This window comes from Stegostoma tigrinum, chromosome 22 (assembly GCF_030684315.1).
Source record: "Stegostoma tigrinum isolate sSteTig4 chromosome 22, sSteTig4.hap1, whole genome shotgun sequence".
NCBI classification, from domain to species: domain Eukaryota; kingdom Metazoa; phylum Chordata; class Chondrichthyes; order Orectolobiformes; family Stegostomatidae; genus Stegostoma; species Stegostoma tigrinum.
The window spans coordinates 7,382,106-7,408,008 of NC_081375.1; the positions used below are offsets into that span (position 1 = coordinate 7,382,106).

The 25,903-nt window shown below is 46.0% G+C and overlaps 1 protein-coding gene across 1 annotated transcript in view; it reads left to right on the forward strand.

Annotated features, from left to right (window-relative positions):
• The first annotated feature begins 3,426 nt into the window (after positions 1-3,426).
• ankfn1 (ankyrin repeat and fibronectin type III domain containing 1) overlaps positions 3,427-25,903 on the forward strand; it is a 124,733-nt gene continuing 102,256 nt past the window's right edge. Inside the window, exon 1 of the mRNA XM_059653543.1 lies at positions 3,427-3,503. The gene's annotated coding sequence lies outside the window, so the exon portion shown is untranslated. The remainder of the gene's footprint in view (positions 3,504-25,903) is intronic.

Below are 25,903 nucleotides of genomic sequence, written 5' to 3' on the forward strand. Positions count from 1 at the left end.
GCAGTCCCACACACACTGACTCTCACTGGGGTACAGTCCCACACACACACTGACTCTCACTGGGGTACAGTCTCACACACACACTGACTCTCACTGGGGTAGGGATCCCACACACACACTGACTCTCACTGGGATACAGTCCCACACACACGCACTGACTCTCGCTGGGGTACAGTCCCACACACACACACTGACTCTCACTGGGGTACAGTCTCACACGCACACTGACACCTCACAGGGGTGCAGTCCCACACACATACTGACTCTCACTGGGGTACAGTCTCACACACACACTGACTCTCACTGGGGTGCAGTCCCACACACACTGACTCTCACTGGGGTACAGTCCCACACACACTGACACTCACTGGGGTACAGTTCCACAGGCACACTGACTCTCACTGGGGTACAGTCTCACACACACACTGACTCCCACTGGGGTAGGGATCCCACACACACACTGACTCTCACTGGGGTACAGTCCCACACACACTGACTCTCACTGGGGTACAGTCCCACACACACACACTGACTCTCACTGGGGTACAGTCGCACACACACACTGACACCTCACAGGGATGCAGTCCCACACACACACTGACTCTCACTGGGGTCCAGTCCCACACACACACTGACTCTCACTGGGGTACAGTCTCACACACACACTGACTCTCACTGGGGTACAGTCCCACACACACACTGACTCTCACTGGGGTACAGTCTCACACACACACTGACTCTCACTGGGGTAGGGATCCCACACACACACTGACTCTCACTGGGGTACAGTCTCAGACACACACTGACTCTCACAGGGGTACAGTCCCACACACACTGACTCTCACTGGGGTACAGTCCCACACACACTGACTCTCACAGGGGTACAGTCCCACACACACACTGACTCTCACTGGGGTACAGTCTCACACACACACTGACTCTCACTGGGGTAGGGATCCCACACACACACTGACTCTCACTGGGGTACAGTCTCACACACACACTGACTCTCACAGGGGTACAGTCCCACACACACTGACTCTCACTGGGGTACAGTCCCACACACACACTGACTCTCACTGGGGTACAGTCCCACACACACACTGACTCTCACTGGGGTACAGTCCCACACACACTGACTCTCACTGGGGTACAGTCCCACACACGCACTGACTCTCACTGGGGTACAGTTCCACACACACTGACTCTCACTGGGGTACAGTCGCACACACATGCACTGACTCTCACTGAGTAGCTGACAAGGCAGCTTTGGCACTGGTTAAGATCTGTGATTAGCAGCTGAAGTTATGTTTGTTTCTGTGTTAGGGGTTCTTGAAGGGACTCAGGGGCTATGTGGTAGTGACTTTCCCCTGGGCTCAGTATGAGTTTTGCTGTACAGTCAATGTCCTGTTGCCATAGAAATGGAATAAATGTTTAATGTTGAGAGTCTCAGGTTCTATCCAGACACATGTTGCCTTTGTGCTTCCTCAGCCTCACTGTCTGCAATTAGCTGATTGATGCCAGGCTCACCAGCAAAGTAGAATGTAAATATTATGATGCTTGAATTGTGGAGTCACTTTAGACTCTGGAAAGAAGGCTATGAGAAGGGACACTATGGGTCAGCCAACATCCACTCAGCACATCATAGTTATCATTCAAAATGATGCATTTCCCCATTAACTATAGCATAGAATCATTGAATCCTTTGCAGAGCGAAATGGGGCCATTTGGCCCAGTGAGTATACACTGACATTCTGAAAAGCATGTCACGCAGAAGCACGCACTCCGTAGCCTTGAACATCAAAACTATCCTGACAAAGGCACCTATCCGGCATATTGTTGGAGGGTCAGTGCTGAGGCAGTGCTGCCCTGTCGGAGGGTCAGTACTGAGGAGTGCTGCCCTGTCGGAGGGTCAGTGCTGACAGATCGCCATGCTATCGAAGTTCAGTACTGAGGCAGTGCCACACTGTCGGAGGGTCAGTGCTGAGGGAATGCCGCACTGTCGGAGGGTCAGTGCTGAGGGACCATGCACTGTTGGAGGGTTAGGCCTGAGGGAGCACTGCACCGTCAGAGGGTCGGTGCTGAGGGAGTACTGCACTGTTGGAGGGTCAGTGCTGAGGGAGTGCCGCACTGTCGCAGAGTCAGTGCTGAGGGAGCGCCGCACTGTTGGAGGGTCAGTGCTGAGGGAGCGCTGCACTGTTGGAGGGTCAGTGCTGAGGGAGCACCGCACTGTCGGAGGGTCAGTGCTGAGGGAGCGCCGCACTGTGGGAGGGTCAGTGCTGAGGGAGTGGGCACTGTCAGACGGTCAGTGCTGAGGGAGCACCGCACTGTGGGAGGGTCAGTGCTGAGGGAGTGGGCACTGTCAGACGGTCAGTGCTGAGGGAGTGCCGCACTGTTGGAGGGTCAGTGCTGAGGGAGTACCGCATTGTCGGAGAGTCAGTGCCGAGGGAGCGCCGCACTGTCGGAGGGTCAGTGCTGAGGGAGTGCCGCACTGTCGGAGGGTCAGTGCTGAGGGAGCGGGCACTGTCGGAGGGTCAGTGCTGAGGGAGTGCCGCACTGTCGGAGGGTCAGTGCTGAGGGAGCGCCGCACCTTCGGAAGGTCAGTGCTGAGGGAGTGGGCACTGTCAGAGGGTCAGTGCTGAGTGAGCGCCACACTGTTGGAGGGTCAGTGCTGAGGGAGCGCCGCACTGTCGGAAGGTCAGTACTAAGGGAGCGCCACACTGTCGGAGGGTCAGTGCTGAGGGAGCGCCGCACTGTCGGAAGGTCAGTACTAAGGGAGCGCCGCACTGTCGGAGGGTCAGTAGTGAGGGAGCGCCGCACTGTCGGAGGGTCAGTCTTGAGTGATTGCAGCCCTGTCAGAGGATCAGTGATGATGGAGTGCTGTTGTTTCAGCTGCACTGTAGTTTACTGTAAAAATACTGAAGTGCTCTCTCGGGGAAATAAGAGTGGTCCCACTGCACGTGTGAATTTTTCAGCATCTGAGCATCCTGTGTGAATCTGATTTTCTCAATTTTGTGTCAAATCCTCGTGTTTGCACTGACATGTTGTAGTTTCTAATGACTATGGATTGGGCTCTTTTCCTTGTTTTCTGTCCTGCTGAAGGAGAGTGACAGTCTCTGTTACTGTCAGTGCAATGATCTGCAGTGTTATGTGAATCCCAACCGGAGTGAGCGGTGAACAGTTGATGCTCAGTGAGTGAGAAAACATTATTTCTCTGTGTCGGAGCTCGGCTGGTGGCTGCAGCAGATGCTGCTGCTGATTGTCGATCTGTTATCAATCCCACAGGAGCCCAGTTGGGAGTAAGTGACAAGAGCCTGAGCTGCCATGTGTCAGTACAGCAGGGTTCCTGCATCAGTGAATCTAATCCCTGGGGAATGTCACTCAAACCCACCCTGAGGAAAAGCATCTCTGCAGACAGCAGCTTCTTCCAGTTGGTGCGGAAGGAGCATCGGATACTGTTGAGCAGGATCAGACGAGGCCGGAGCAAGATAAGGCGCAAACATGTAAGTCATACACATGTGCTTTCTGTAGTAAGTGGCACAAGAACAATGAGAAATAATTCTAATTTCCTTGTTGAAAAGTTGTTCAGTTGTGTTTCCTGTACTTTTTCACTGTAATTCTCCCCTTCCCTCCCTTTGCCTCACTCTCTCCTCTCCTCCCCTCAGTCTCCCTTTCCCTCACTCTCTCCTCTCCTCCCCACAGTCTCCCTTTCCCTCACTCTGCCCCTCCTCCCCTCACTCTGCCCTCCCATCACACTGCTCCCCTCCCCTCACTTTCCCTTCTCGTCCCCCCCTCCCTTTCTCTCCCCTCACTCTCCTTTCCTCTCCCCTCACCGTCCCTTCACCTAGCCTTTGGCCCGAAGCCCTCTCTTTGGCTGCTTCACTTGCTGCTTTTGTCCACACACTTATGTTCTGTCTCCTTTTCCACACTTTTCCCTTTGATTCCTTCTCTCTCTCCCCCAGACTCTCCATCTTACTCTGCGAGCACCGCCCACCCCCAACCCCAGCCTCTCTCATCCTCAGTCTCTCCTTCTCTATCCCTCTAACCCCCACTCCCAGTCTCTCCTCTCTCTCTCTAACCCCTGCTCCCAGCCTCTCCTTCTCTCTCTTTCCCAGTCTCACTCTCCCCCATCTTTCACTTTCTCTTTCAGTCTCTCCCAATTTATGCCTCTCTTTCTCTCAGTCACTCTCTACCTTATCTCGCTCTCCCTTTCCCTGTGTTTCTTCTTCTCTGACTCACTCTGCTCCACACATCTCCCCCTCCCCATCCACTCCATACTCTGTAATATTAGTTACAAGCAATTCTGCCCAGTTTAATTGCTGGATTGTATTAAATTGAATGGTTAATGGTAGTAACACTGAGATGAGGAGATGGGGCTTGGTTTCTTGCAGTTTTCTTCTGAATGGGAACGGGTTAGTGTCCACAATGACCTTGATACGAACAGCTGGGAGTCACTCAGATGAGGGGGGGAGGGTCACACTGCCCAGGGAAGGGGGACAGACCATCAGGCGGAGGAGGTATCACACTGTCGGGGTGAAGTCACTCTGTCAGTGGGAGAGGTGCCACACAGTCAGGATGGGGTTCACGCAATTGGTGGTGGGGTTGGGGGGTGCGGTAGTCACACTGTAATCAGTAACTCTTCAAACTGCTTTTGGACCACAGCTCTTTAGCTTATTAGGAGCCTAATGTTCCCTGAGGCACCAGGGAAACCTGCCACTTTCAAGAGTTAAAGGAGTTAATTCAGGAATATTATGACCCCGAGACTCCTCTAATTCTGAGACACTGTTAGTTTTACTTGGCAATTCGAGACGCAGAGGAATCCTTGTCAGGATTTTTGACTAGGTAAAGACGTCTCTCAGAGGCACGTGACTTTGGTCTAACCCTGAGTGAGATGCTGAGAGATCATTGGTTTGTGGGATTAATGATGTGACTATGCAAAAGCTCCTACTAGCTGAAGCCCAACTCCAACTGGCTTTGGCATTAGAACATGCAGCAAGTGGAGCACAGGAGTTGCAGGATGTTCCAATGGGAGTGGATACCCTCGCCAGGCCGCCTGAGCTTGGAGGAAACCACTTCAGTGAAGGCAATTGTACAGTCACACTCAGGATATATTCTGAACAGGGGGACTCTCGGTCAGCCCACAGCAAAACCCCAAAACAGGGCCAACTTTTGGCCAAAAGGTTAACAGTTTCTTCAGAATCCGGGTCAGCAAGCCATTGTCATTGCTGCTGGAATGCGGTCTTGAGATAGCAAAAGAATCCTACTTGACTGAAATCGACTAAGAGAACTCCTAGGCCATATCCAGGATAGTGCACACCCCGGAAAAAAAGTTGATTGGAATAGACTGCAGATAAAACAACGTCTGATAAGACGGATAACAAAGTGTGGAGCTGGATGAACACAGCAGGCCAAACAGCATCTCAGGAGCACAAAAGCTGACGTTTCGGGCCTAGACCCTTCATCAGAGAGGGGGATGGGATGAGGGTTCTGGAATAAATAGGGAGAGAGGGGGAGGCAGACCGAAGATGGAGAGAAAAGAAGATAGGTGGAGAGGAGAGTATAGGTGGGGAGGTAGGGAGGGGATAGGTCAGTCCAGGGAAGACGGACAGGTCAAGGAGGTGGGATGAGGTTAGTAGGTAGGAAATGAAGGTGCGGCTTGAGGTGGGAGGAAGGGATGGGTGAGAGGAAGAACAGGTTAGGGAGGCAGAGACAGGCTGGGCTGGTTTTGGGATGCAGTGGGGGGAGGGGACGAACTGGGCTGGTTTTGGGATGCTGTGGGGGAAGGGGAGATTTTGAAGCTGATGAAGTCCGCATTGATACCATTGGGCTGCAGGGTTCCCAAGCGGAATATGAGTTGCTGTTCCTGCAACCTTCGGGTGGCATCATAGTGGCACTGCAGGAGGCCCATGATGGACATGTTGTCTGAAGAATGGGAGGGGGAGTTGAAATGGTTCGCGACTGGGAGGTGCAGTTGTTTATTGTGAACCGAGCGGAGGTGTTCTGCAAAGCGGTCCCCAAGCCTCTGCCTGGTTTCCCCAATGTAGAGGAAGCCACACCGGGTACAATGGATACAGTATACCACACTGGCAGATGTGCAGGTGAACCTCTGCTTAATGTGGAAAGTCATCCTGGGGCCTGGGATAGGGGTGAGGGAGGAGGTGTGGGAGCAAGTGTAGCACTTCCTGTGGTTGCAGGGGAAGGTGCCGGGTGTGGTGGGGTTGGAGGGCAGTGTGGAGCGAACAAGGGAGTCACGGAGAGAGTGGTCTCTCCGGAAAGCAGACAAGGGTGGGGATGGAAAAATGTCTTGGGTGGTGGGGTCGGATTGTAGATGGTGGATGTGTTGGAGGATGATGCGTTGTATCCGGAGGTTGGCAAAGAGGGGAAATGAGATAGCTTTGGCAGATAAGGTCAAGGATAATCCAGAGAAATTCTACAAATACATTAAGAGCAAGAGGGTAACTAGAGAGTGGGTAGGGGCTCTTAAAGATCATGGAGGGCATCTTTGTGTTGAACCGCAGAAGATGGGAGAGATGCTAAATGAATATTTTGTGTCAGTTTTTACTGTGGAGAAAGAAATGGAGTCTAACAAATGCAGAGAAATAAACTTTGATGTTTTAAATACAGTTCACATTACAGGAGAGGAAATTTGGGGTGTCTTAGAAAATATAAATGTCGTTAAATCTCTTGGACCTGATCTAATGTTTCCCAAAATGTTATGGGAAGTAAGGGAGGAAATTATGAGACCCCTTGTAGGAGTATTTGCATCATCTACAACTATGGGCGAGGTGCCTGATGACTGGAGGGTGGCTAATGTTGTCCATTTGCTTAAGAAATATTGTAAGGGGAAACTGGGGAACTATAGATCTGTTATAAAAGATAGGATTTATGGACATTTATAGAGGGGCAAACATTGATTAGGGATAGTCAGCATGGTTTTGTGTCTCACAAACTTGATTCAATTTTTTGACGAAGTTACCATAAAGGTTAATGAGGGCAGAGCAGTAGATATTGTTTATTTGGAATTTAGTGAAGCCTTTGACAAGATTCTACACTGTAGACTAATTGGTAAAGTTAGGTCACATGGGAATCAGGGTGAGATTGCCAATTGGATATATAATTGGGTTAATGACAGGAGACAGAGAGTAATGGTAAAGGGTCGCTTTTCAGATTGGAGTCCTGTGACCAGTAGCATTCCACAAAGATCAGTTCTGGGTCCTCCTTTGTTTGTCATTTATATATATGATTTGGGTGAGAATATAGAAGGCGTGGCTAGTAAGTTTGTGGATGACGCCAAAATTGTTGGCATTGTAGACAGTGAAGAAAGTTATCTAAGATTACGAAGGGATCTCAATCAAATGGGTCAATGGGCCGAAAAATGGCAGACGGAGTTCAATCTGGATAAATGCGAGGTATTGCATTTTGGTACAACAAACATGGGAGGGCTGTACAACTAATGGTAGAGCCTTGGGTAGTGTTGTAGAACAGAGCAACCTGGGGGTGCAGGTACATAATTCCTTAAAGCTTGCGTCACATACAGACAGGATGGTTAAAAAGGCATTTGGCACATTTGCCTTCATTGCTTAGACCTTTGAGAAAAGGAGTTGGGATGTTATATTGAGGTTGTACAGGACATTGATGAGGCTTCTTCTCGAGAACTGTATCCATTCTGGTCGCCCAGTTATAGGAAGGATGTTATCAACCTGGAGAGGGTTCAAAAGAGATTTAGCAGGATGTTGCCAGGAACAGAAGGTTTGAGTTATAAAGAAAGGCTGGATAAGCTGGGACTTCTTTCACCGGAGTGTAAGAGGTTGAGAGGTGACCTGACAAAAGTTTATGGAATAATGAGAGGTATAGGTAGAGTTGATGGTAGCTGCCTCTTCCCTAAGAAGGAGAATTTCAAGACTTGGGGATACATTTTTAAGGCGAGAGAAGAGAGATTTAAAAACATATTTTTTACAAATTTTTTAAACAAATTTTTTACACAGAGGGTCGTTCACATGTGGAATGAACTTTCTGAGCAAGTGTGGGATGTGGGTACAATTAAAAAGTTTAAATTCATTTGGATGGATGCATGAAAAGGAAAGGGATATGGGCCAGGAGTAGGTAGATGGGACTAGTTTAGTTTGGGATTATGTTCGGCATAGACTGGTGAGACTGAAAGGTCTGGTTCTGTTCTGTATGACTCTGACTCCATGACTCTTTCAAAAGTCCACCTGCATTTGGCCTGGAACAGTTAAACCACTTAGCAACATCTGAATAAGAACCAATCAAAATAAATGTCTGCTTAAATGGTTCCAATGGTAACGATACTGGCGTGCGCTGTTTCTGTGATTGAAGAACCAGTCTTTAACAAAATTCACTGCAGACTTCAACCCTTGAGTTTGCACAAGACCTCAGCTAGACTGAGAATGTATACTAGGCAGCCTTTATAGATTAAGGGAACAACTTTTCTTTCAGTCTGTTATGAGAAGCATCTGGTTCAGTTACCACTAATGGTAGTAAAAGGCTCGGGCCCAAGCTTCATGGGGTGAAATTGTTGCGAAAGGTTTGGCTCAACATTTTCAATTAGAAAATGGCTTCTTGAGTGAAGTCCTATTTAAATACCTGGAGGATTTTAAGGAAAGGCTAGTGACTATTTAAGGAACCAAAGTGACCCTGCACACTGACCGGGAAGCAATTCCATGATTCTACAAGCCTCGCCCAGTGCCACTTGCCTTACAGGCAAAGCTGGAGGCAGAAAACAGAAGGCTGGAAAGTGAAGGAATCATCAAATCAATCCAGTTTGTGGACTGGACAGCTTTAGTCATATATATTGTGAAGACCAGCAGGTTAGTTCATCTTTGTGGGGAGTTCAAGCAAATGGTAAACCGCTTCTTGTGACTGCATAAATGGCAGAGAAGATTTATGCACAAAGCTGGCAGAGATGGCATGGCTGTCTGTCATGCAGCTAGACATAAGCCATGCATGCTTACGCTTATTTAGATGAGGATTCCCAGAAAGATGCTATAATTAACACACATAAGGGTTTGTCCCAATATGTACTCCGATATGGGGTATTGTCAACCTTTGCCCTTTTCCAGCAAACAATGGAGACACATTTTACAAGCTCTACCCCAGGTCACTATCTATATGGATAACGTATGAATAACAGGGAAGACCAATAAACAGCCCTTAGAGAAGTTGGACATAATCCTTCGACATTTCTTCCTGGCAGGCTTACATTTTAGAAGGGAGAAATGTGTGCTTCAGCTCCACCCCCAAGTGACTTGGGTTACAGATTTGACAAGACCAGGTCACACCCTTTGGAAGATAAAGTGAGGGCGATGAAAGTTGCTGGCTCCCATATCAGTACTAGAGCTTCTGCCTTTCCTTGGGTTGATGAATTATTATGGAAAGTTCATTCATAACCTGGCCTCCAGCCTGGCACCCTTACATCTGATATTGAAAAACAGTCAGCCTTGGAAAAGGTCTCATTGCCAAGGCACAGCCTTTGGGGAAGTGAACAAGCAGCTATCATCATCTAAGGTGTTGGCACACTATGATCTGCTGCCGATATGTGATGTCTCACGGCATGAGATCGAGGTAGTGTTGGCTCATAGGTAGCCCAATTGAGAGAAATGCACAATAGTGTATGCTTCCAGGACTTCGGTTGCTGCAGAACACAAATATACCCAAATAGGAAGGACGGTTTGGCAGTATTCTTTGGTGTGAGGAAGTTCCACCAATACCAGTGGTGGGCTGTCATTCTAAGTGTGTACAATTACAAGTTGGAACACTCTCAGGGCACCAAATAGCAATTGCAGATGCTTTAAGTCTCACCACTGGAAGAGATCATTCTGGTTTTAGACTTTCTAGACACCCTTCTAGTGGCTGTAGATAACATCAGAATGTGGATGCAAGAAGAGATGGCCCTATTGAAACTAAAACAACTTGTGGTGATTGGGGAAATAGAAGGGCCATCAGAACCAGAATGAAAACCTTTCTGGAACCAGCGAGTCCAGATCACCATCAAGGATGGCATGTTATTGTAGGGAGTAAGAGTGATAGCCCTGAGCAAAGGTCTCTGCCAGATACTAGTTGAGCTCTACCAGGATCATCCAAAATGAAAATGTTGGTGAAAGGTCATGTCTGTTGGCCAGGATGAGATCCAGATATAGCCATGTTGCCCTACAAGGACAAAAATGACTGCCAGCAGCATCCCCGGATACCCTAGACTTAGTTGCACATTATGATAGGGCCATCATTTACCAACAGGGAATTCAAATATTTCCTTAAGTCAAATGGAATTTGGCATATAAGGACAGTTCCACACCACCCATCATCCAAAGATATGGTGCAAACTTTGAAGGCAGGCTTAAAGAAACTGCCTACAGCTTCACTTGATACCCAACTGCCCTGGTTCCTATTTGATTGCCAGACCACCCTTTATGCAATTGCTGGCATAGCTCCAGGAGAGTTGCTGTTGGGGAGAAGACTCTGCACTGGGTTAAATCTGATCTTCTCAGACCTCAGGGGGAGGCTGAAATGGCAGCAGGGACACGAATGCTGGCCACATGGCTCCTCTAAATGAGAGACACTTTACTTCCGGGGATGACGTTTGGTGCTGAAACCAGAGAAATAGTCTTGCATGGGTAAGAAGCAAGGCTGACGTGAGGTCAGGTCCTGTGAAGTTCAAAGTTTGGCTAGGAGAGGTGGTCCTGAACAAGCACGTGGACCACATGAAATCTTTAAACTCATAAACAGGGCAGGAGTAAAACATGTGGGTTTTCCCTCTCCATCTAGTGTCAAAGAAACCTTGGAGTCTGAGATGGATGTTGCAGCCTCAACACCATTACTGCCTGACAAGGAGGACGAATTGCCCCAAGACCTTACAGGTGCAAGATGTGAGCTACTGTCTGGTATATGCTGCCCATGTCCAAGGCTGAGTTGGTGCAAACAGAACCAATATCCTTGGAGAGGCTACAAGAAAAATTATAGGCCTCTATCCCTGGTCTTAGAGAGGGAGGGCTGTAGTGATTGCAAAGAGATCAGCCAGGTGGACCTCATAGACTATGAGATCTCTGATTGGGGCTGTTAACCTGGTGTAATTAGAGAGCCCTGATTGACAGATACAAACTGGACTGTCAGAGATTCCGTTCACTCTGAGACCTGGCTCTGAGGAAGCTGGCCCACTGTCAAGTACTATCCATGTGTAAATAAAGGGTGACTTGGTGACAGGATACCAGCCTCTGTGGAGTTCTTTCATATAGATTAAAGAAGCTTTCGGCACAGATTGGAGAGTCAGATACATCAGCTGAAAACCAGGAATGTTGTAGCTGAAGATTGCTCTTATTCCATACAAATGGAACATCTAGCAATGTATAGTTGTTCTGCTGGCATTGTTATTCTGCCCTGGCATCTCCTGGAGTATACATCGTGTGGTGCCAGCATGTGGAGAACAAGGAGAGGGCATTTGGTACAGGCTGTGCAGAAGTGGTGTTAGCAGTTGGCCTCTCTCCATCAGTGAGAAGTTGAATCAGACGAAGCATAGCAGTGGCAAGTGCCAGGTTGTACCCAGTTCCTTCAGAGTTCTGCCACTTTGAGCACACACACAAATGAGTGAGTGGCCAGCCAGCTGCACAGAGTGTGAACAAGAGCAGACTGCAAAGCCAGGTCCGACAGATAACCACTGCCATCACAACAAGATACAAGTTTCAAAAAAGGTGAAACTTCAGAAACACATCTCAAAAAAATTCAGTACTTTTTAATTCCCTTCCCTCCATTGGCTCATGCTTATGCTGCTTTTATTTAATTTTGCAATATGTCTCACATTTGGCCACTTCCCACCTCAGGAAATTGTATTGGTGTTCTGAACATAGCCTTGAATTTCCATAGCAACGTCCATCACCTGAGGATGTTCAAGGAACTATGCTTTGAGCGAAGTATTTTAAAGGGTACACATTGTTTCATTTTGGAGCGGGTTCAATTAATTGGCACACAAGAAGTTCCAACAAGCAGTAAGGTGACAATGAACTTTGAATGATGTTTAAATGGAGGAGAAACATCAGCCTTGAGAACTCTCTTAACTCTTCAAAATACGCATAATGTGATAACCAGGTGTAGAGCTGGATGAACACAGCAGGCCAGGCAGCATCAGAGGAACAGGAAGGCTGATGTTTCGGGCCTAGACCCTTCTTCAGAAATGAGGGAGGGGAAGTGGGTTCTGAAATAAATAGGGAGATAGGGGAGGCGGATGGAAGATGCATAAAGGAGCAGATAGGTGGAGAGGAGACAGACAGGTCAAAGAGGTGGGGATGGAACCAGTAAAGATGAATGTTGATGGGGAGTTACGGAGGGGATAGGTCAGTCCAGGGAGGACGGATTGGTCAAGGGGGCGGGATGAGGTTAGTCGGTAGGAGATGGGGTTGGTGCTTGAGGGAGGAGGAAGGGATAGGTGGGAGGAAGGACAGGTTAGAGAGGCGGGGATGAGCTGGGCTGGTTTTGGGATGCAGTAGGGGGACAGGAGATATGTTCAGAGTTTTTTCCTAAAGGTGACCCTCTGACCGTGCAAAACTCCCTCAGCACTGACCCTCCGACAGTGTGGCACTCCCTCAGCACTGACCCTCCGACAGTGTGGCACTCCTTCAGCACTGACCCTCCGACAGTAGGGCACTCCCTCAGCACTGACCCTCCGACAGTGCCCACTCCCTCAGCACTGACCCTCCGACAGTGTGGCACTTCCTCAGCACTGACCCTTCGACAGTAGGGCACTCCCTCAGCACTGACCGTCCGATAGTGCGGCGCTCCATCAGCAGTTGACCAAGGGTGGAATCAAAGGTTCCCAGTGTTGTGAGCCAGCACTGTTAACCACTGAGCCACTGTGCTGCCCTTATCATTCCAGCATCATTCTTGAAAACCTCCTCTGGACCTGCTCCAAGGCCAGTGCATTCTTCCTTTAATATGAGGCCCAGAACTGCTCACAATATTCCAAATATGGTCTGACCAGAACCTTGCACAGCTTGAACAATACATCCCTGCTCTTGATTTCTTGCCTTCCTGAAATGAATGTCAGACTACCAGAAGGATGTAGATGTTTTGGAGAGGGTACAGAGAAGTTTACCGGGATGGAGTACATGGAGTTTACATGTACTCCACTCCCATGTTGTGGTTTGGGAGATGTTAGCTATGAAGAAAGCTTGAGAGACTGAGTTTGCTTTCACTAGAACACAGGAGGTTGAGGGGGCAACCTAATAGGAGTTTGTAAGATTGTGAATGGCATGGATAGAGTGGTTGGGTCATTACTCAGTGACACAGGTTTTGAGTGCAAGGAGGTAAGTTTAAAAGAGATGTGCGAGGCAAGTTTTTCACACAAAGGGTGGTGCGTGCCTGGAACACGCTGCTAGAGGAGGGGGTGGAAGCAGACATATTAGTAGCATTCAAGAAGCACCTGGTCGAATACATGGATAGGAAGGGGTATGGATCCTGTAAGTGACAACAGTTTAAGTATGGGAGGACAAAATGCATTGGCACAGGCTTGGAGGGCTGAAAGGCCCGCTCCTGTGCTGTATTGCTCTTTTGTTCTTTGTTGTTCTTATTGCATTTGCCTTCCTAACAACCAACTGAAACTACATGTTTTCCTTAAGAGAATTCTGAACTCGGACTCCCAGGTGCCTTTGCACTTCAGATTTCCCTTTTTAAAAAATCGTCTATACCTCTATTCTTCTTACCAAAATGTATAACCTTACACTTTGCCACATTGTATTTCATCTGCCACTTCTTTGCTCACTTGCCCAGCATGAGCAAGTCCTTCTGCAGCCCTGACTACTTACACAACACTACCTGTCCCTCCACCTACCTCTGTGACACCTACAAACTTAGTAACAATGCCCTCAGTTCCTTCATCCAGATCAGTAATGTATAACGTGAACAGTTGCAGTTCCAAAATGGACCCCGTGCAACTCCCCTATTCACCACCTGCCATCCTGAAAAAGGCCTGTTTTTCCCCACTCTCTGCCTTCTGACAGTCAGCCAATCCTCTATCCATGCCAGTACCTTGCCTCTAACACCATAGACTCTTCCACTTATTTAGCAGCCTGCTTCTGGTACCTTGTTTAGGGCCTTCTGGAAATCCAAACAGATCATGTCCACTGGCTCTGCTTTGTCTAACTTGCTCATTACCTTCTCAAAGAATTTGAACAGGTTTGTCAGGCATGACCTCCCCTTGATGAACCTGTGCTGAACCAGCCCTATTTTACTGTGCATTTCCATGTACTCCACATCTCGTCCTTAATAATGAACTTTAAAATCTTACTAACAACCAAGGTCAGGCAGACTGGCCTACACTTTCCTGTCTCCCGCCTCCCTCCCTATTACACTAACCATTTACCAGTCCTCTAGGACTCTCCCTTACTCAATGAAGATCTGATCACCAATCCTGACCACCAATTCTTCTACAATCTCCTCAGCTAGCTCCTTCAATATCTGGGGTGTAGACATAGAGTCATGCTGGGCTATCGCTTGCTCCAGAAACATCATAACGATGAAACTGAGCAAAGACTGTCTTCAAAAGAGGAAACCGCTTCCTCATTTATTATTCATTCATAGTGTTTTGTTTGAAGGCAGGTCTTTGGCACAGTCAGTTTTTGCTGATGCTATCCTCACTGATAAAGAACTCAGCTTTGATGCAGGAATCAGGCTGTCCAGGTGGCTGATCGTCTTTGGCTGGCAACAAGGAGGATGCAGTGCTGCCTCTGAGGGGTATAAATAAGAGAATGATCCTGAGCACTCCTGGGGAAAGAGTGACGGGTGATCACTTTGATTGATGTGTGGTAATAAACAAGGTACATGGGAGTATTTCTGATTTGACGACAGCATATTTATTTCTGCAATGAAGACTGAAAGTTAGTGCAAAGAAGCACAACAGGGTGTGTGAGACAGGGGCTGTCACAGTCACAGTGTGACTGTGCACTGACGCTTTATATGTGTCACCCTGGGCAAAGAGCTGTGCAAATGAAAGGAAGTGTTTTGTTTTATGTTACCCGTTGGGGTTGAGTTTGTGACACAATCAGAGAGGCTCAGCACAGCTGGCCCCAACTTGGCTCCTAGCCTGTAATATTCTAGAAGCTTGAAATTTACTTCAAATGCAAATTGTGTTTTCCAAGGGGAATTTTGCTATCTTCTGTCCTTGCCTGCTCAGAATGAGCAGAACTGTGGGACAACAATTCCAGTGCACCCAGAAATCAGGCAATTCCTGATTTTAGACAGTAGCTGTGACATCAGGACATCTCTGCAGGTATTCCTCAGGGTAATGTCCTAGGCTCTTCACCCAGAGAGTTGTGAGCACATGGAATAGTTTGCCAGTGGTAGTCGTGGAAGCGGAGTCATTAGTGACATTTAAGCGACTGCTGGACATGCACATGGACAGCAGTGAATTGAGGGGAATGTAGGTTAGGTTATTTTATTTTTGGATTAGGATTATTCCACGGCACAACATCGTGGGCTGAAGGGCCTGTACTGTGCTGTACTTTTCTATGTTCTATGTTCTATCTTCAGCTGCTTCATCTTCACCTTCCTTCCACCATAAGGTCAGATGTGGGGATGTTTGCTGATGACTGTACAATGTTCAGCACCATTCGCAACTCCTGAGATATTGAAGCAGTCCGTTTTCAAATGCAGCAAGATCTGGACAATATTCAGGCTTGGGCTGACAAGTGGCAAGTGACATTCATGTCACACAGAGGCCAGGCAATGACCATCTCCAGTAAAAGACAATCTAACCATCGCCCCTTGACATTCAATAGCCTTACTATCACTGAAGGAATGCCCTGTTAGAAAGTGAGCCTGGGGAGATTGTTATATTAGAGGAGATAGCAGATGTTTTACATCAGTCTTTATGGTGGAAGACGCTTTTAACATTAACACTAAAGAATACCAAAGAAGAATTAAGTACTATCACCATCACTAGACAAGTGGTATTAGACAAACTAAAGGCAGTAAAGGGCTGAAGTCCCCTGGCCTTGATGGCCTGTATCCGAGGATCCTAAATGAAGTAACTACAGAGATAGTGGATGCATTGGTTGTAATTTCCCAAAAATTCTGGATTCTGGAGAAGTTTCAGGTAATTGGCAAACTGCTAATGTGACACCCTTATTCAAAAAGGGAAGGAAGCAAAAAGCACATAGCTATAGACTGATTAGCCTAACATCTATTGTCGAAATGTACTGGAATCGATTATTAAGGAAGTAACTGCAACACATTTGGAACTTCATAACCTAATCAAGCAGCGCAGTATGGCTTCATGAAAGAGAAATCATGTCTTAATAATTTATTAGAGTTTTTCGAGCAAGTCTCAACCAGAGTGGATAGAAGGGAACTAGTAGATGTGGGAGATAATGTGAACTGCAGATGCTGGAGAATCCGAGATAACAAAGTGTGGAGCTGGATGAACGCAGCAGGCCAAGCAGCATCTTAGGAGCACAAAAGCTGACGTTTCGGGCCTAGAGCCTTCATCAGATGAAGGCTCTAGGCCCGAAACGTCAGCCTTTGTGCTCCTAAGATGCTGCTTGGCCTGCTGTGTTCATCCAGCTCTACACTTAGTTAACTAGCAGATGTGTGTATTTTGACTTCCAGAAGGCATTTGACATGGTACCTCACAATAGGTTAAGTTATAAGAGCCTGTGGTGTTGAAGGTAGTATATTGGTGTGGAAACAGAATTGGCTCATGGGCAGGAAACAGCAAGTGGGGATAAGAGGCTCTTTTTCTTAGTGGTGTCATGAAACCAGTGGGTTCCTCAGGGATCAGTGCTGGGAGCACAACTGTTTGCAATGCATATGAATAACTTAGGGGATGGAAATGAATGTACTGTAGCCAAATCCACACATGACAGGAAAATAGTTAGAAAGGTGGGTTGTGAGAGGGAGGCAAACATTTTACAGAGATATTGATAGGTAAAGTAGATGGAGAAAAAGTTGGCAAATGATGTATAGTATTAGAAAATGTGAAGTTATTTATTTTGGAAGGGAGAACATAAAAACAGAATATGATTTAAATGAAGATAAACTGCAGAAAGCTGCAATACAAAGGGACTTGGGGTTACTTGTACAGAAAACACAAAAAGCTAGCAAACAGGGGCAGCATGGAGTCAAGAAGGCTAATGGAATGTTGGAGATAATGGGAACTGCAGATGCTGGAAACTCCAAGACAATAAAATGTGAGGCTGGATGAACACAGCAGGCCAAGCAGCATCCCAGGAGCACAAAAGCCGACGCCTCGGGCCCAGACCCTTCATCAGGGTCTGGGCCCGAGGCGTCGGCTTTTGTGCTCCTGGGATGCTGCTTGGCCTGCTGTGTTCATCCAGCCTCACATTTTATTGTAATGGAATGTTGGCCCTTATTTCAAGGGGGTTGGATTATAAGAGTGGGAAAGTCTTACTGCAACTGTACTAGGTGCTGGTGGACCATGTCTAAAGAAACTGAGCAGTGTTGGTTTCCTTTATTTAAGAAAATATATCATTTCATTTGAGGCAGTTCAGAGATGTTTCACTCAGATGATCCTTGGTATGGAGAGATTGTCTTATAAGCAAAGGCTGGTTGGGGCTGTACTCACTGGAGTTAAGAACAGTGAGAAGTGATCTCATTGAGAAATGTAAGATTCTTAAGGGGCTTGACAGGGTGAATGCTGGAAGGATATTTCTCCTATCGGGAGAGTCTAGGGCCAGAGGGCATAGTCTTAGCATAAAGGAACACAAATTTAAGACCGAGATAAAGAAGAATTTCTTCTCTCAGAGGTTCGCGAGTCTTTGGAACTCCTTGCCAAGGAGAGCTGTGAATCAGAATTCTTGTGTATATTTAAGACTGAGATAGATAGATAGATAGATTCTTGATCAGTTGGGCAATTAAGAGCTACAGGAAAAAGGGCAGGAAAGTGGATGTGAGGAGTGTAAAATCAGCTGTGAGCCCATTGAATTGTGGAGCAGGCCCGAGGAGCTGAATGGCTTACTTCTGGTCCTACTTTTTATGCTCTGCCATGAATACCCTGGATTTACATTTGCTCAGAAATTGAACTAGACTCAACATATAAATACAGTGGCAAAAAAGCAGGTCAAAGGTTAGGAATCCCACAGTAAGTAATTCACCTCCTGACTCCTCAAATCCTGTCCACCATCTTCAAGGCACAAGTCAGGAGTGTGATGGAATACTCCCCACCTGCCTGGATGAGGGCAGCTGCAACATTCAAAAACTTGACACCATCCAGGATGATAGAATTATACAGCACTGAACAGGCTATTTGGCCCTTCAAATCTTTACATAAAAATATACTACTATCTTAACTAGTCCCTCTTTCCCACACTTGACACATTGCCTTCAATGTCATGACACTTCAAGTCCTCATCCAAATACGTTTTAAAGGTTGTGAGGTTTCATGCCTCAACTCCCTTCCCAGGCAATGTTTTCCAGAAAACTGCCACACACAGGCTGAAAAATATTTTCCTCAAATCCCATCCACAATTCCAGCAGAGATAATGGGAACTGCAGATGCTGGAGAATCCGAGATAGCAAAGTGTGGGGCTGGATGAACACAGCAGGCCAAGCAGCATCAGAGGAACAGGAATGCTGACGTTTCGGGCCTAGACCCTTGCCACCTTGTCACTGACCCTTTAACTGAAGGGAACAGCTGCTTGTTATTCACTCTGTCCATGTCCCTCATAATCTTACACACCTCAGGTCCTCTCTCAACCTTCTCTGCTGTAAAGAAAACAACCCAAGCTTATCAGCCTCTCTTCATCGCTGAACCACTCGATCCCAGGCAATATCCTGGTGTATCTCCTCTCCCTCTCCAGTGCAATCACGTCCTTCCTAAAGTGTGGAGATCAGAGCTGTACACACTACTCTAGCTGTGGTCTAGCCAAAGTCCTCTGCAGCTTCAACAAAACCTCCCTGCTCTTATCATCTATGCTATGATTGATAAAGGCAAGTGTCCCATATACCTGTCCTACCATCTTCAGGGATTTGTGAACAAGCACCCAAGATCCCTCTGTTCATCTGAGCTTCCTAGTGTCCTGCCATTCATTGAGTATTCCCTCATCTGGTTCTTTCTCCCAAAGTGCATCACCTCACACTTATCAGGGTTAAATTTCATCTGCCACTGATCTGCCCATCTGACCATACTGTTTTTATCCACCTGTAACCTTCTTTCTCATTGTCAACCACCTGGCCAACAGTTATCATTTCCCCCACATTCTCATCCACATCATTTATAAATATATCATGAACAATAAGGGACTAGCACTGATCGCTTTGGTACACCATGGGACACCAGCCTCCAGTCATACAACAACCTTCTACCACACCCTCTGTCTCCTTCCAGAAAGCTCATTTTAGATCCATCTTGCTAAGTTAGCTTTCATCTCCATGTATTTTTAACTTCTTTATCAGTTTCTTATGTGGGACCTTATCAAAGGCTTTCCAGAAATCTGTATGCTCTACCCGTATTTACACGTTACCTTAAAAATTCAACGAAATTTCTTAGGTATGTCCTTCCTCTGACAAAATCATGCTGATTATGCCTAATCAAACAAAACTAAAGAATTAAAACGAAAACAAAACAGAATGGGAAATAAGGAAAGTGATAGAGAATTCAATTGAACAGGGCCACAGTGAACAAGACTAAGAATGCGAAAGAAAAAAAGCCATAAGGTTTTGTGCCTGAAAGCATGGAGCATTCACACAAAAATGGATGAAATAGTCACACAAATGTATCTAAATGGGAATGATATAGTTCACATCACAGCAAAGTGGCTGCAGGGCGACTAGGAATGGGTACTGAACATCTAGGAGCTTTCAATTTTTAAAAAGGACAGACAAAAACGAAAAGCAGGTGGAGTAGCATTGCTGATTTAGAGGAAAGTAATGTCATTATGTGGATGCTCTAGTGAAGTCGAATTCATACAGTTTCAGCTTAGAAACACCAAGGGGCAGAAAACAAGGATTCAATAGACACTCAGATTGGAGTGAATTACAGACTGGAACCTAATTGAGAGGTTCTGGAGAGTTTATATAGAGAATAGCAGATAGCTCGGAGGGAGTTACAGACTGGAATCTAATTAGGGGGTTCAGGGTGTGGTTCATATAGAGAATAACAGATAGCCTGGAATGAGTTACAGACTAGAAACTAACTGATATGAAATTGAGGTGTTTTATTCTGTCCTTGGATGGGAGCTTTTCAGTGGGACAGAGCATTTCTTTAATTGTTAAGATTTAAGATGGTGGCTCTTATTATATGTAATGCTTTTGGACTTTATTATACTTCACATAGTTGGCCATGAAAATCTGTCTGATTGCTTGGATCTGTATGCATGAAGTGCTGCAGTGACATTTGCTGGTGTCTGCTGTTTTAGACCATTGAAGACATGTGAGTGATTATCACAGAAATGTCATTGCACATTTCCTTTCTCTCCACCTCCTGCTGGTAACATCAGCTCTCCCTTATGATCACTAGTAACTTTCCTCCTTCATTAAGGTCAAAGAATCACTGAATTGTTCTGGTGTAGAAAAAGACCATTCAGCCTATTGTGCCTACACTGGTTCTTGAAATGAGGCTCAGTTCAGGAAGGAATTGCCTTTCGTCTTAACATTTTAACAAAGCAGAATTGCGCAGTTTATCCTGCCCTCTTTCCCCAGTTACACCATGGGTTGTATCTAATCATTGCACCAGGGAAGTCATTCACAGACCAGAGGATTATTAGTTGTTGCTGTGGATGGGGGTGGGTGTCGGGATGGTAGTGGTAGAGGGAAGTGCCGTGGGGGTGGAAGGAGATCTATGTTTAGTTTCCTGTCAGAAACATAGTAGTAGAATGCTATAAGGAATGATACACAGCAGAAGACTATTTAGCTCATTGTGCCAGTGTCAGCCCTTTGAGAGATCTCACCAACTCGAACCACTCAGCTTGCCTTACATAAGTAGTTCAGAAAGGCAGCTCACTATCACTTCCTTGAAGGCAATTAGGGATGGGTAATAAGTCTTGGTTTATCCAGTGACATCCATGTGCTGCAAGTGAGTTTTGAAAAAGTCCAAAGGTAATATTTGCACTACTGTAGTGACCAAATTTACAGTTACTGAACATATACAGTACTTCCCATATATCTTCTCAAACTGTAATTCTGATGCCCAGATGTACTGAATTTTGAATTCCTTGCCGTAGAAGGCTGCATAAATGTTTGCTCAATTGCACCTCCAGGATGAGATGTTGAGAAACGGAATAGAATGAGACCTGTAAAAACTGAAAGAACTGTGGATGCTGTAAATCAGGAACAAAAACAAAGTTGCATCGGAGATAATGGGAACTGCAGATGCAGAGAATCTGAGATAACAAGGTGCACAGCTGCATGAACACAGCAGGCCAAGCAGCATCTTAGGAGCAGGAAAACTGACGTTTCGGGCCTAGACCCTTCATCAGAAATGGGGGAGGGGGAGAGGGTTCTGTAATAAATAGGGGAAGGGGGGAGGCGGATCGAAGATGGGTTGAGCAGGAGATAGGTGGAGAGGAGACAGACAAGTTAAAGGGGCGGGGATGGCGCCAGTAGAGGTGAGTGTAGGTGGGGAGGTACAGTCAGGTCAAGGGGGCAGGATGAGGTTAGTAGGAAGGAAATGGGGGTGTGGCTTAAGGTGGGAGGAGGGGATAGGTGAGAGGAAAAACAGGTTCAGGAGGCAGGTATGAGCTGGGCTGGTTTTGGGATGCAGTGGAGGGAGGGGAGATTTTGAGGTTGAGGTGGGAGGAGGGGATAGATGAGCTTGACACTCACCTCTACTGGCTCCAGCCCCGCCTCTTTAATTTGTCTGTCTCGTCTCCACTTATCTTCTCCTCTATCCATCTTCGATCAGCCTCCCCCTCTCTCCCTATTTATTTCAGAATCCTCTTCCCCTCCCCCATTTCTGATGAAGGGTCTAGGCCCGAAACATCAGCTTTTGTGCTCCTAAGATGCTGCTTGGCCTGCAGTGTTCATCCAGCTCTACACTTTGTTATCACAAAAACAAAGTTGCTGGAAAAGCTCAGCAGGCCGGCAGCACCTGTGAAGGAGAAAACAGAGTTAACACTTTGGGTCCGGTAACCCTTTCTCAGAACTGATGGTGGCTGGGAAAACGTCAGTTTATATGCAGTAAATAGGGAGGTGGGTGGGGTACGGAGTAAATGATTGGATAGAGCCCAAGGAGACAGAAAGACAGTTGGACAGACAAAGGAGTTGCTAACGATCAGGCTGGGAGGGTGAGTAGTTGTAAATGGGGACTGTTAGTGACTAACAACAGGGGGGTGTGTAATGGCAGGCTGTGTGGTAACAAGGCCCGGTGTGGGGGGTGGGGGGGCTGGGACATGGGAGAGTAATGGACCTGTGCTCACCACACTTACGAAGAATGAGAGGTGATCTTGTTGAGTCATATAATTTTCTTGAATTTATGTTTAGTTCTTAATTCAATGGGTTTGTCGAAGAAGACTGGGTAGCTGTTAGGAGGCTCTGTAACTGAGGAGTCTGGAAATTGTGAATTACATAAACCAGAGACTATCAGTGAACTGACTCATAGCCTTAACAACCCAATTTCTCTCAAACATGAAAACAGAAAATACTAGAAATAATCAGTATAACAAGTAGTGTCTTCCCTCTTCCTTGGGTCTTCCTGTTTCAACAACAGTTTCAGCTATTTCAGGTGTCTTGGCTGGTGTTTCTAGTTGAATGTGCGACATATTCTGGAAATCCCTCCCCAAATCATCCATCACTCTGCTGCCTTTGGATGTTGTTCTGTGTTCTACTTGTGTAAATATGATCATATCAATTCGAAGCAGGATTGGGCCACTCGATCCTTTTTCAATTTTTGCCATTGATGAAGATCTTGGCTGATCTGATGACTCCATGTTGCAACATACTCTTGAATTACTTTTCAGCCTCATGCTTGTTAATAATGTATTGACCTCTGCTTTAAAGGTATTCAAAGACTGTTTCCACCACATTTTGGGAAAGGCAGCTCACTACCATTTCCTTGAAGGCAATTAGGGATGGGTAATAAGTCTAGGCTTATTCAGTGACATCCATGCCCTACAAGTGAGTTTTGAAAAAGCCCAAAGATAATATTTGCACAACAGTAGTGACCAAATTTACAATTACTGAACAGTACTGTATTTCCCATATATCTTCGCAAACTGTAATTCTGATGCGTTCTCCACTCTCTCTATTCCCTCTTTTTCCTCATCGCTTTGTTAAATAGTTTACTGCTTGCTTTTAAACAGTGGCTCCTTGTTTTAGGCTCTCATACGAAAGGAAATAAATTTTCCATATCCATTCTGTCAGGACCATTCTCAGGACCTTCAATTTTCAAACAATTTGCCTCTTATTCTTCTAAACTCCAATGGACAAAAGCTTAGTCTGTCCAACCGTTCCTCAACTGCCTATTCAAGTTATTAGTTTTGTAAAGTTTCTTCGAATTAATTCCAACACTTGTGCATCCATCCTGTGGTGAGCACAGGTCCATTACTCTCCCATGTCCCAGCCCCCCCACCCCCCACACCGGGCCTTGTTACCACACAGCCTGCCATTACACACCCCCCTGTTGTTAGTCACTAACAGTCCCCATTTACAACTACTCACCCTCCCAGCCTGATCGTTAGCAACTCCTTTGTCTGTCCAACTGTCTTTCTGTCTCCTTGGGCTCTATCCAAACTGATCAATACTGTACGCAGCACTCCAGATTTGATCTTGCCAGGGCCCTATATAACTGAAGGATATCATGCTGTTTTTGTGTTTAGTTCCCCTTTCAGTGAACAATAATGTTCTGTCAACTTTCCTAAATATCTCACTCAGAGATAGTAAGAACTGCCGATGCTGGAGTCTGAGATAACACAGTGTGGAGCTGGAGGAACACAGCAGGCCAGGCAGCATCAGAGGAGCAGGAAAGCTAATGTTTAGGGTTGAGACCCTTCTTCAGAAAGAATCTGAAATGTGTGTCTTTCTTCATATCAAGGCCCTTCCTGCTAAATCCACCTTAAAAACTTAAGAACCAGGAACAGGATTAGGGGGCATTTCAGCCCCTTGAGTTTGCTCCATTCAATATGATCATGGCTGATTTCATCTTGGCCTTAACTGAATTTGCTTGCCTGTTTTCCAACCCTTTATTAATTAAACATCTGTCTATGTCCCCCTTAAATTTATTCAATGTCCCAGCATCCACTGCACTCTGGGGAAGTGAATTCCACAAATTCATGATCCTTTGAGAGAAGTAATTCCTCCTCATCTCTGTTTAAAATCTGCCACTCCTTATCCTAAAACCTTGGCCTCTTGTTCTAGATAACACAATGAGAAGTTGGAGGAACACAGCAGGCCAGGCAGCATCAGAAGAGCAGGAAAGCTGATGTTTTATCCCTCTTGTTCTAGATTGCCCATAAGGGGAAATATCCTCCCTACGTCAACTTTATTCATCTTATAGCATTTTACGGATCTCAATTAGATTTCCTCTCATTCTTCTAAACCCTAGAGAGTTTAGGTCTAAACTACTTAATCTCTATTCACATGAGAAACCGCTCATCTCTGGGGTCAACCTAGTGAACCTCCTCTGAACTGACTCCCATGCAACTATATCCCACCTCAAGTAAGGGATAAAAACAGTATGCAATACTCCAGATACAGACTCATCAGTGCCTTGTACATAAGCAGCAACACGTCTCTCCTACTATTGCTTTAGGAATAAATGCTAAAATTCCATTTACCCTCACTGTTATCTGTTGTACCTGCATGCTCGTTTTCAGTGAGGACACCCAGATCTCTTTGCAATGAAGCACTCTGAAGTTTCTCTCCCTGTAGATGATAAGTTGCCTTTCTATACCTATGACCAAAATGGATAATCCACACTTGTCCATGTTAAACTCCATTGTCAAAATTTGGACAATTCACCAAACCTATCCATGTCCTTTGTAAATAAATTAATTGTCAATTATTAGATTGCAGAAACTATTCCAACAACTGAATGCTAACTCTTCATTTTTGATCCCTTGTGTTGGATACAAAAATCTTCAAGTAAGCCAGACCTGAAACTAATGTAACTTTCATATTTACTACTAACTTCCTAATCTTTGTATCTTTAGTTTATCCAGTATTAGTTTTTATTTGCAGCCACATTTGTGTACATAAACTAACCTGTGGTCTTTTAAGATTAAAGCTTTGCTGCTGGTTACTTTTAAATGGAACACCCATAACCTAAAAGGGTTTAAGTGAGCAGTTTATAATCACGGTTGACAAACCACTCAGTGATAATGTCTGATGTGTTGTGACACTGTGTGTGTGAATGCAGATCCATGCATCTGAATGTGTCTCACTGCATATGCTTGTGCATTTGTGCATCATGTAGTCATGGGATGTGGGCATCACCAGCATTTATTGCCCATCCCTAATTACCCAGAGGGTAGCTAAGAGTGGGTCTGGAGTCACATGTAGCCAGGCCAGGTGGGGATGGTAAATTTTCTTCCCTAAAGGACCTTGCTCAGTCAGATGGGCTTTTAAGAACAATCAATGATGGTTTCATGGTTATCATTTCTGAAACTAATGTTCAATTCCACCACATGCGACTTCCCCTCCAAGTCACTCACCATCCTGACATGGAAATATAACACTGTTCCTTCACTGTCACTGGGTCAAAATCCTGGATTTCCCTCACCAAAGGGCATTGTGGGTCAACCAACAGCACATGGACTGCAGCAATTTAAGAAGGTAGCTCACTGCCACCTTCTCAAGGGCAACTAGGGACAGTCAATAAATACTGAGCCAGCCAGCGATGCCCACGTCTAATGAGTGAAGTAGAATATTGCTGTGTGACAGCCGCTAGTTCCTGAGGGGGAATGAGATTTTCTTGTCTATAAATTTTATATTGATAATGTCTGTTTCATTT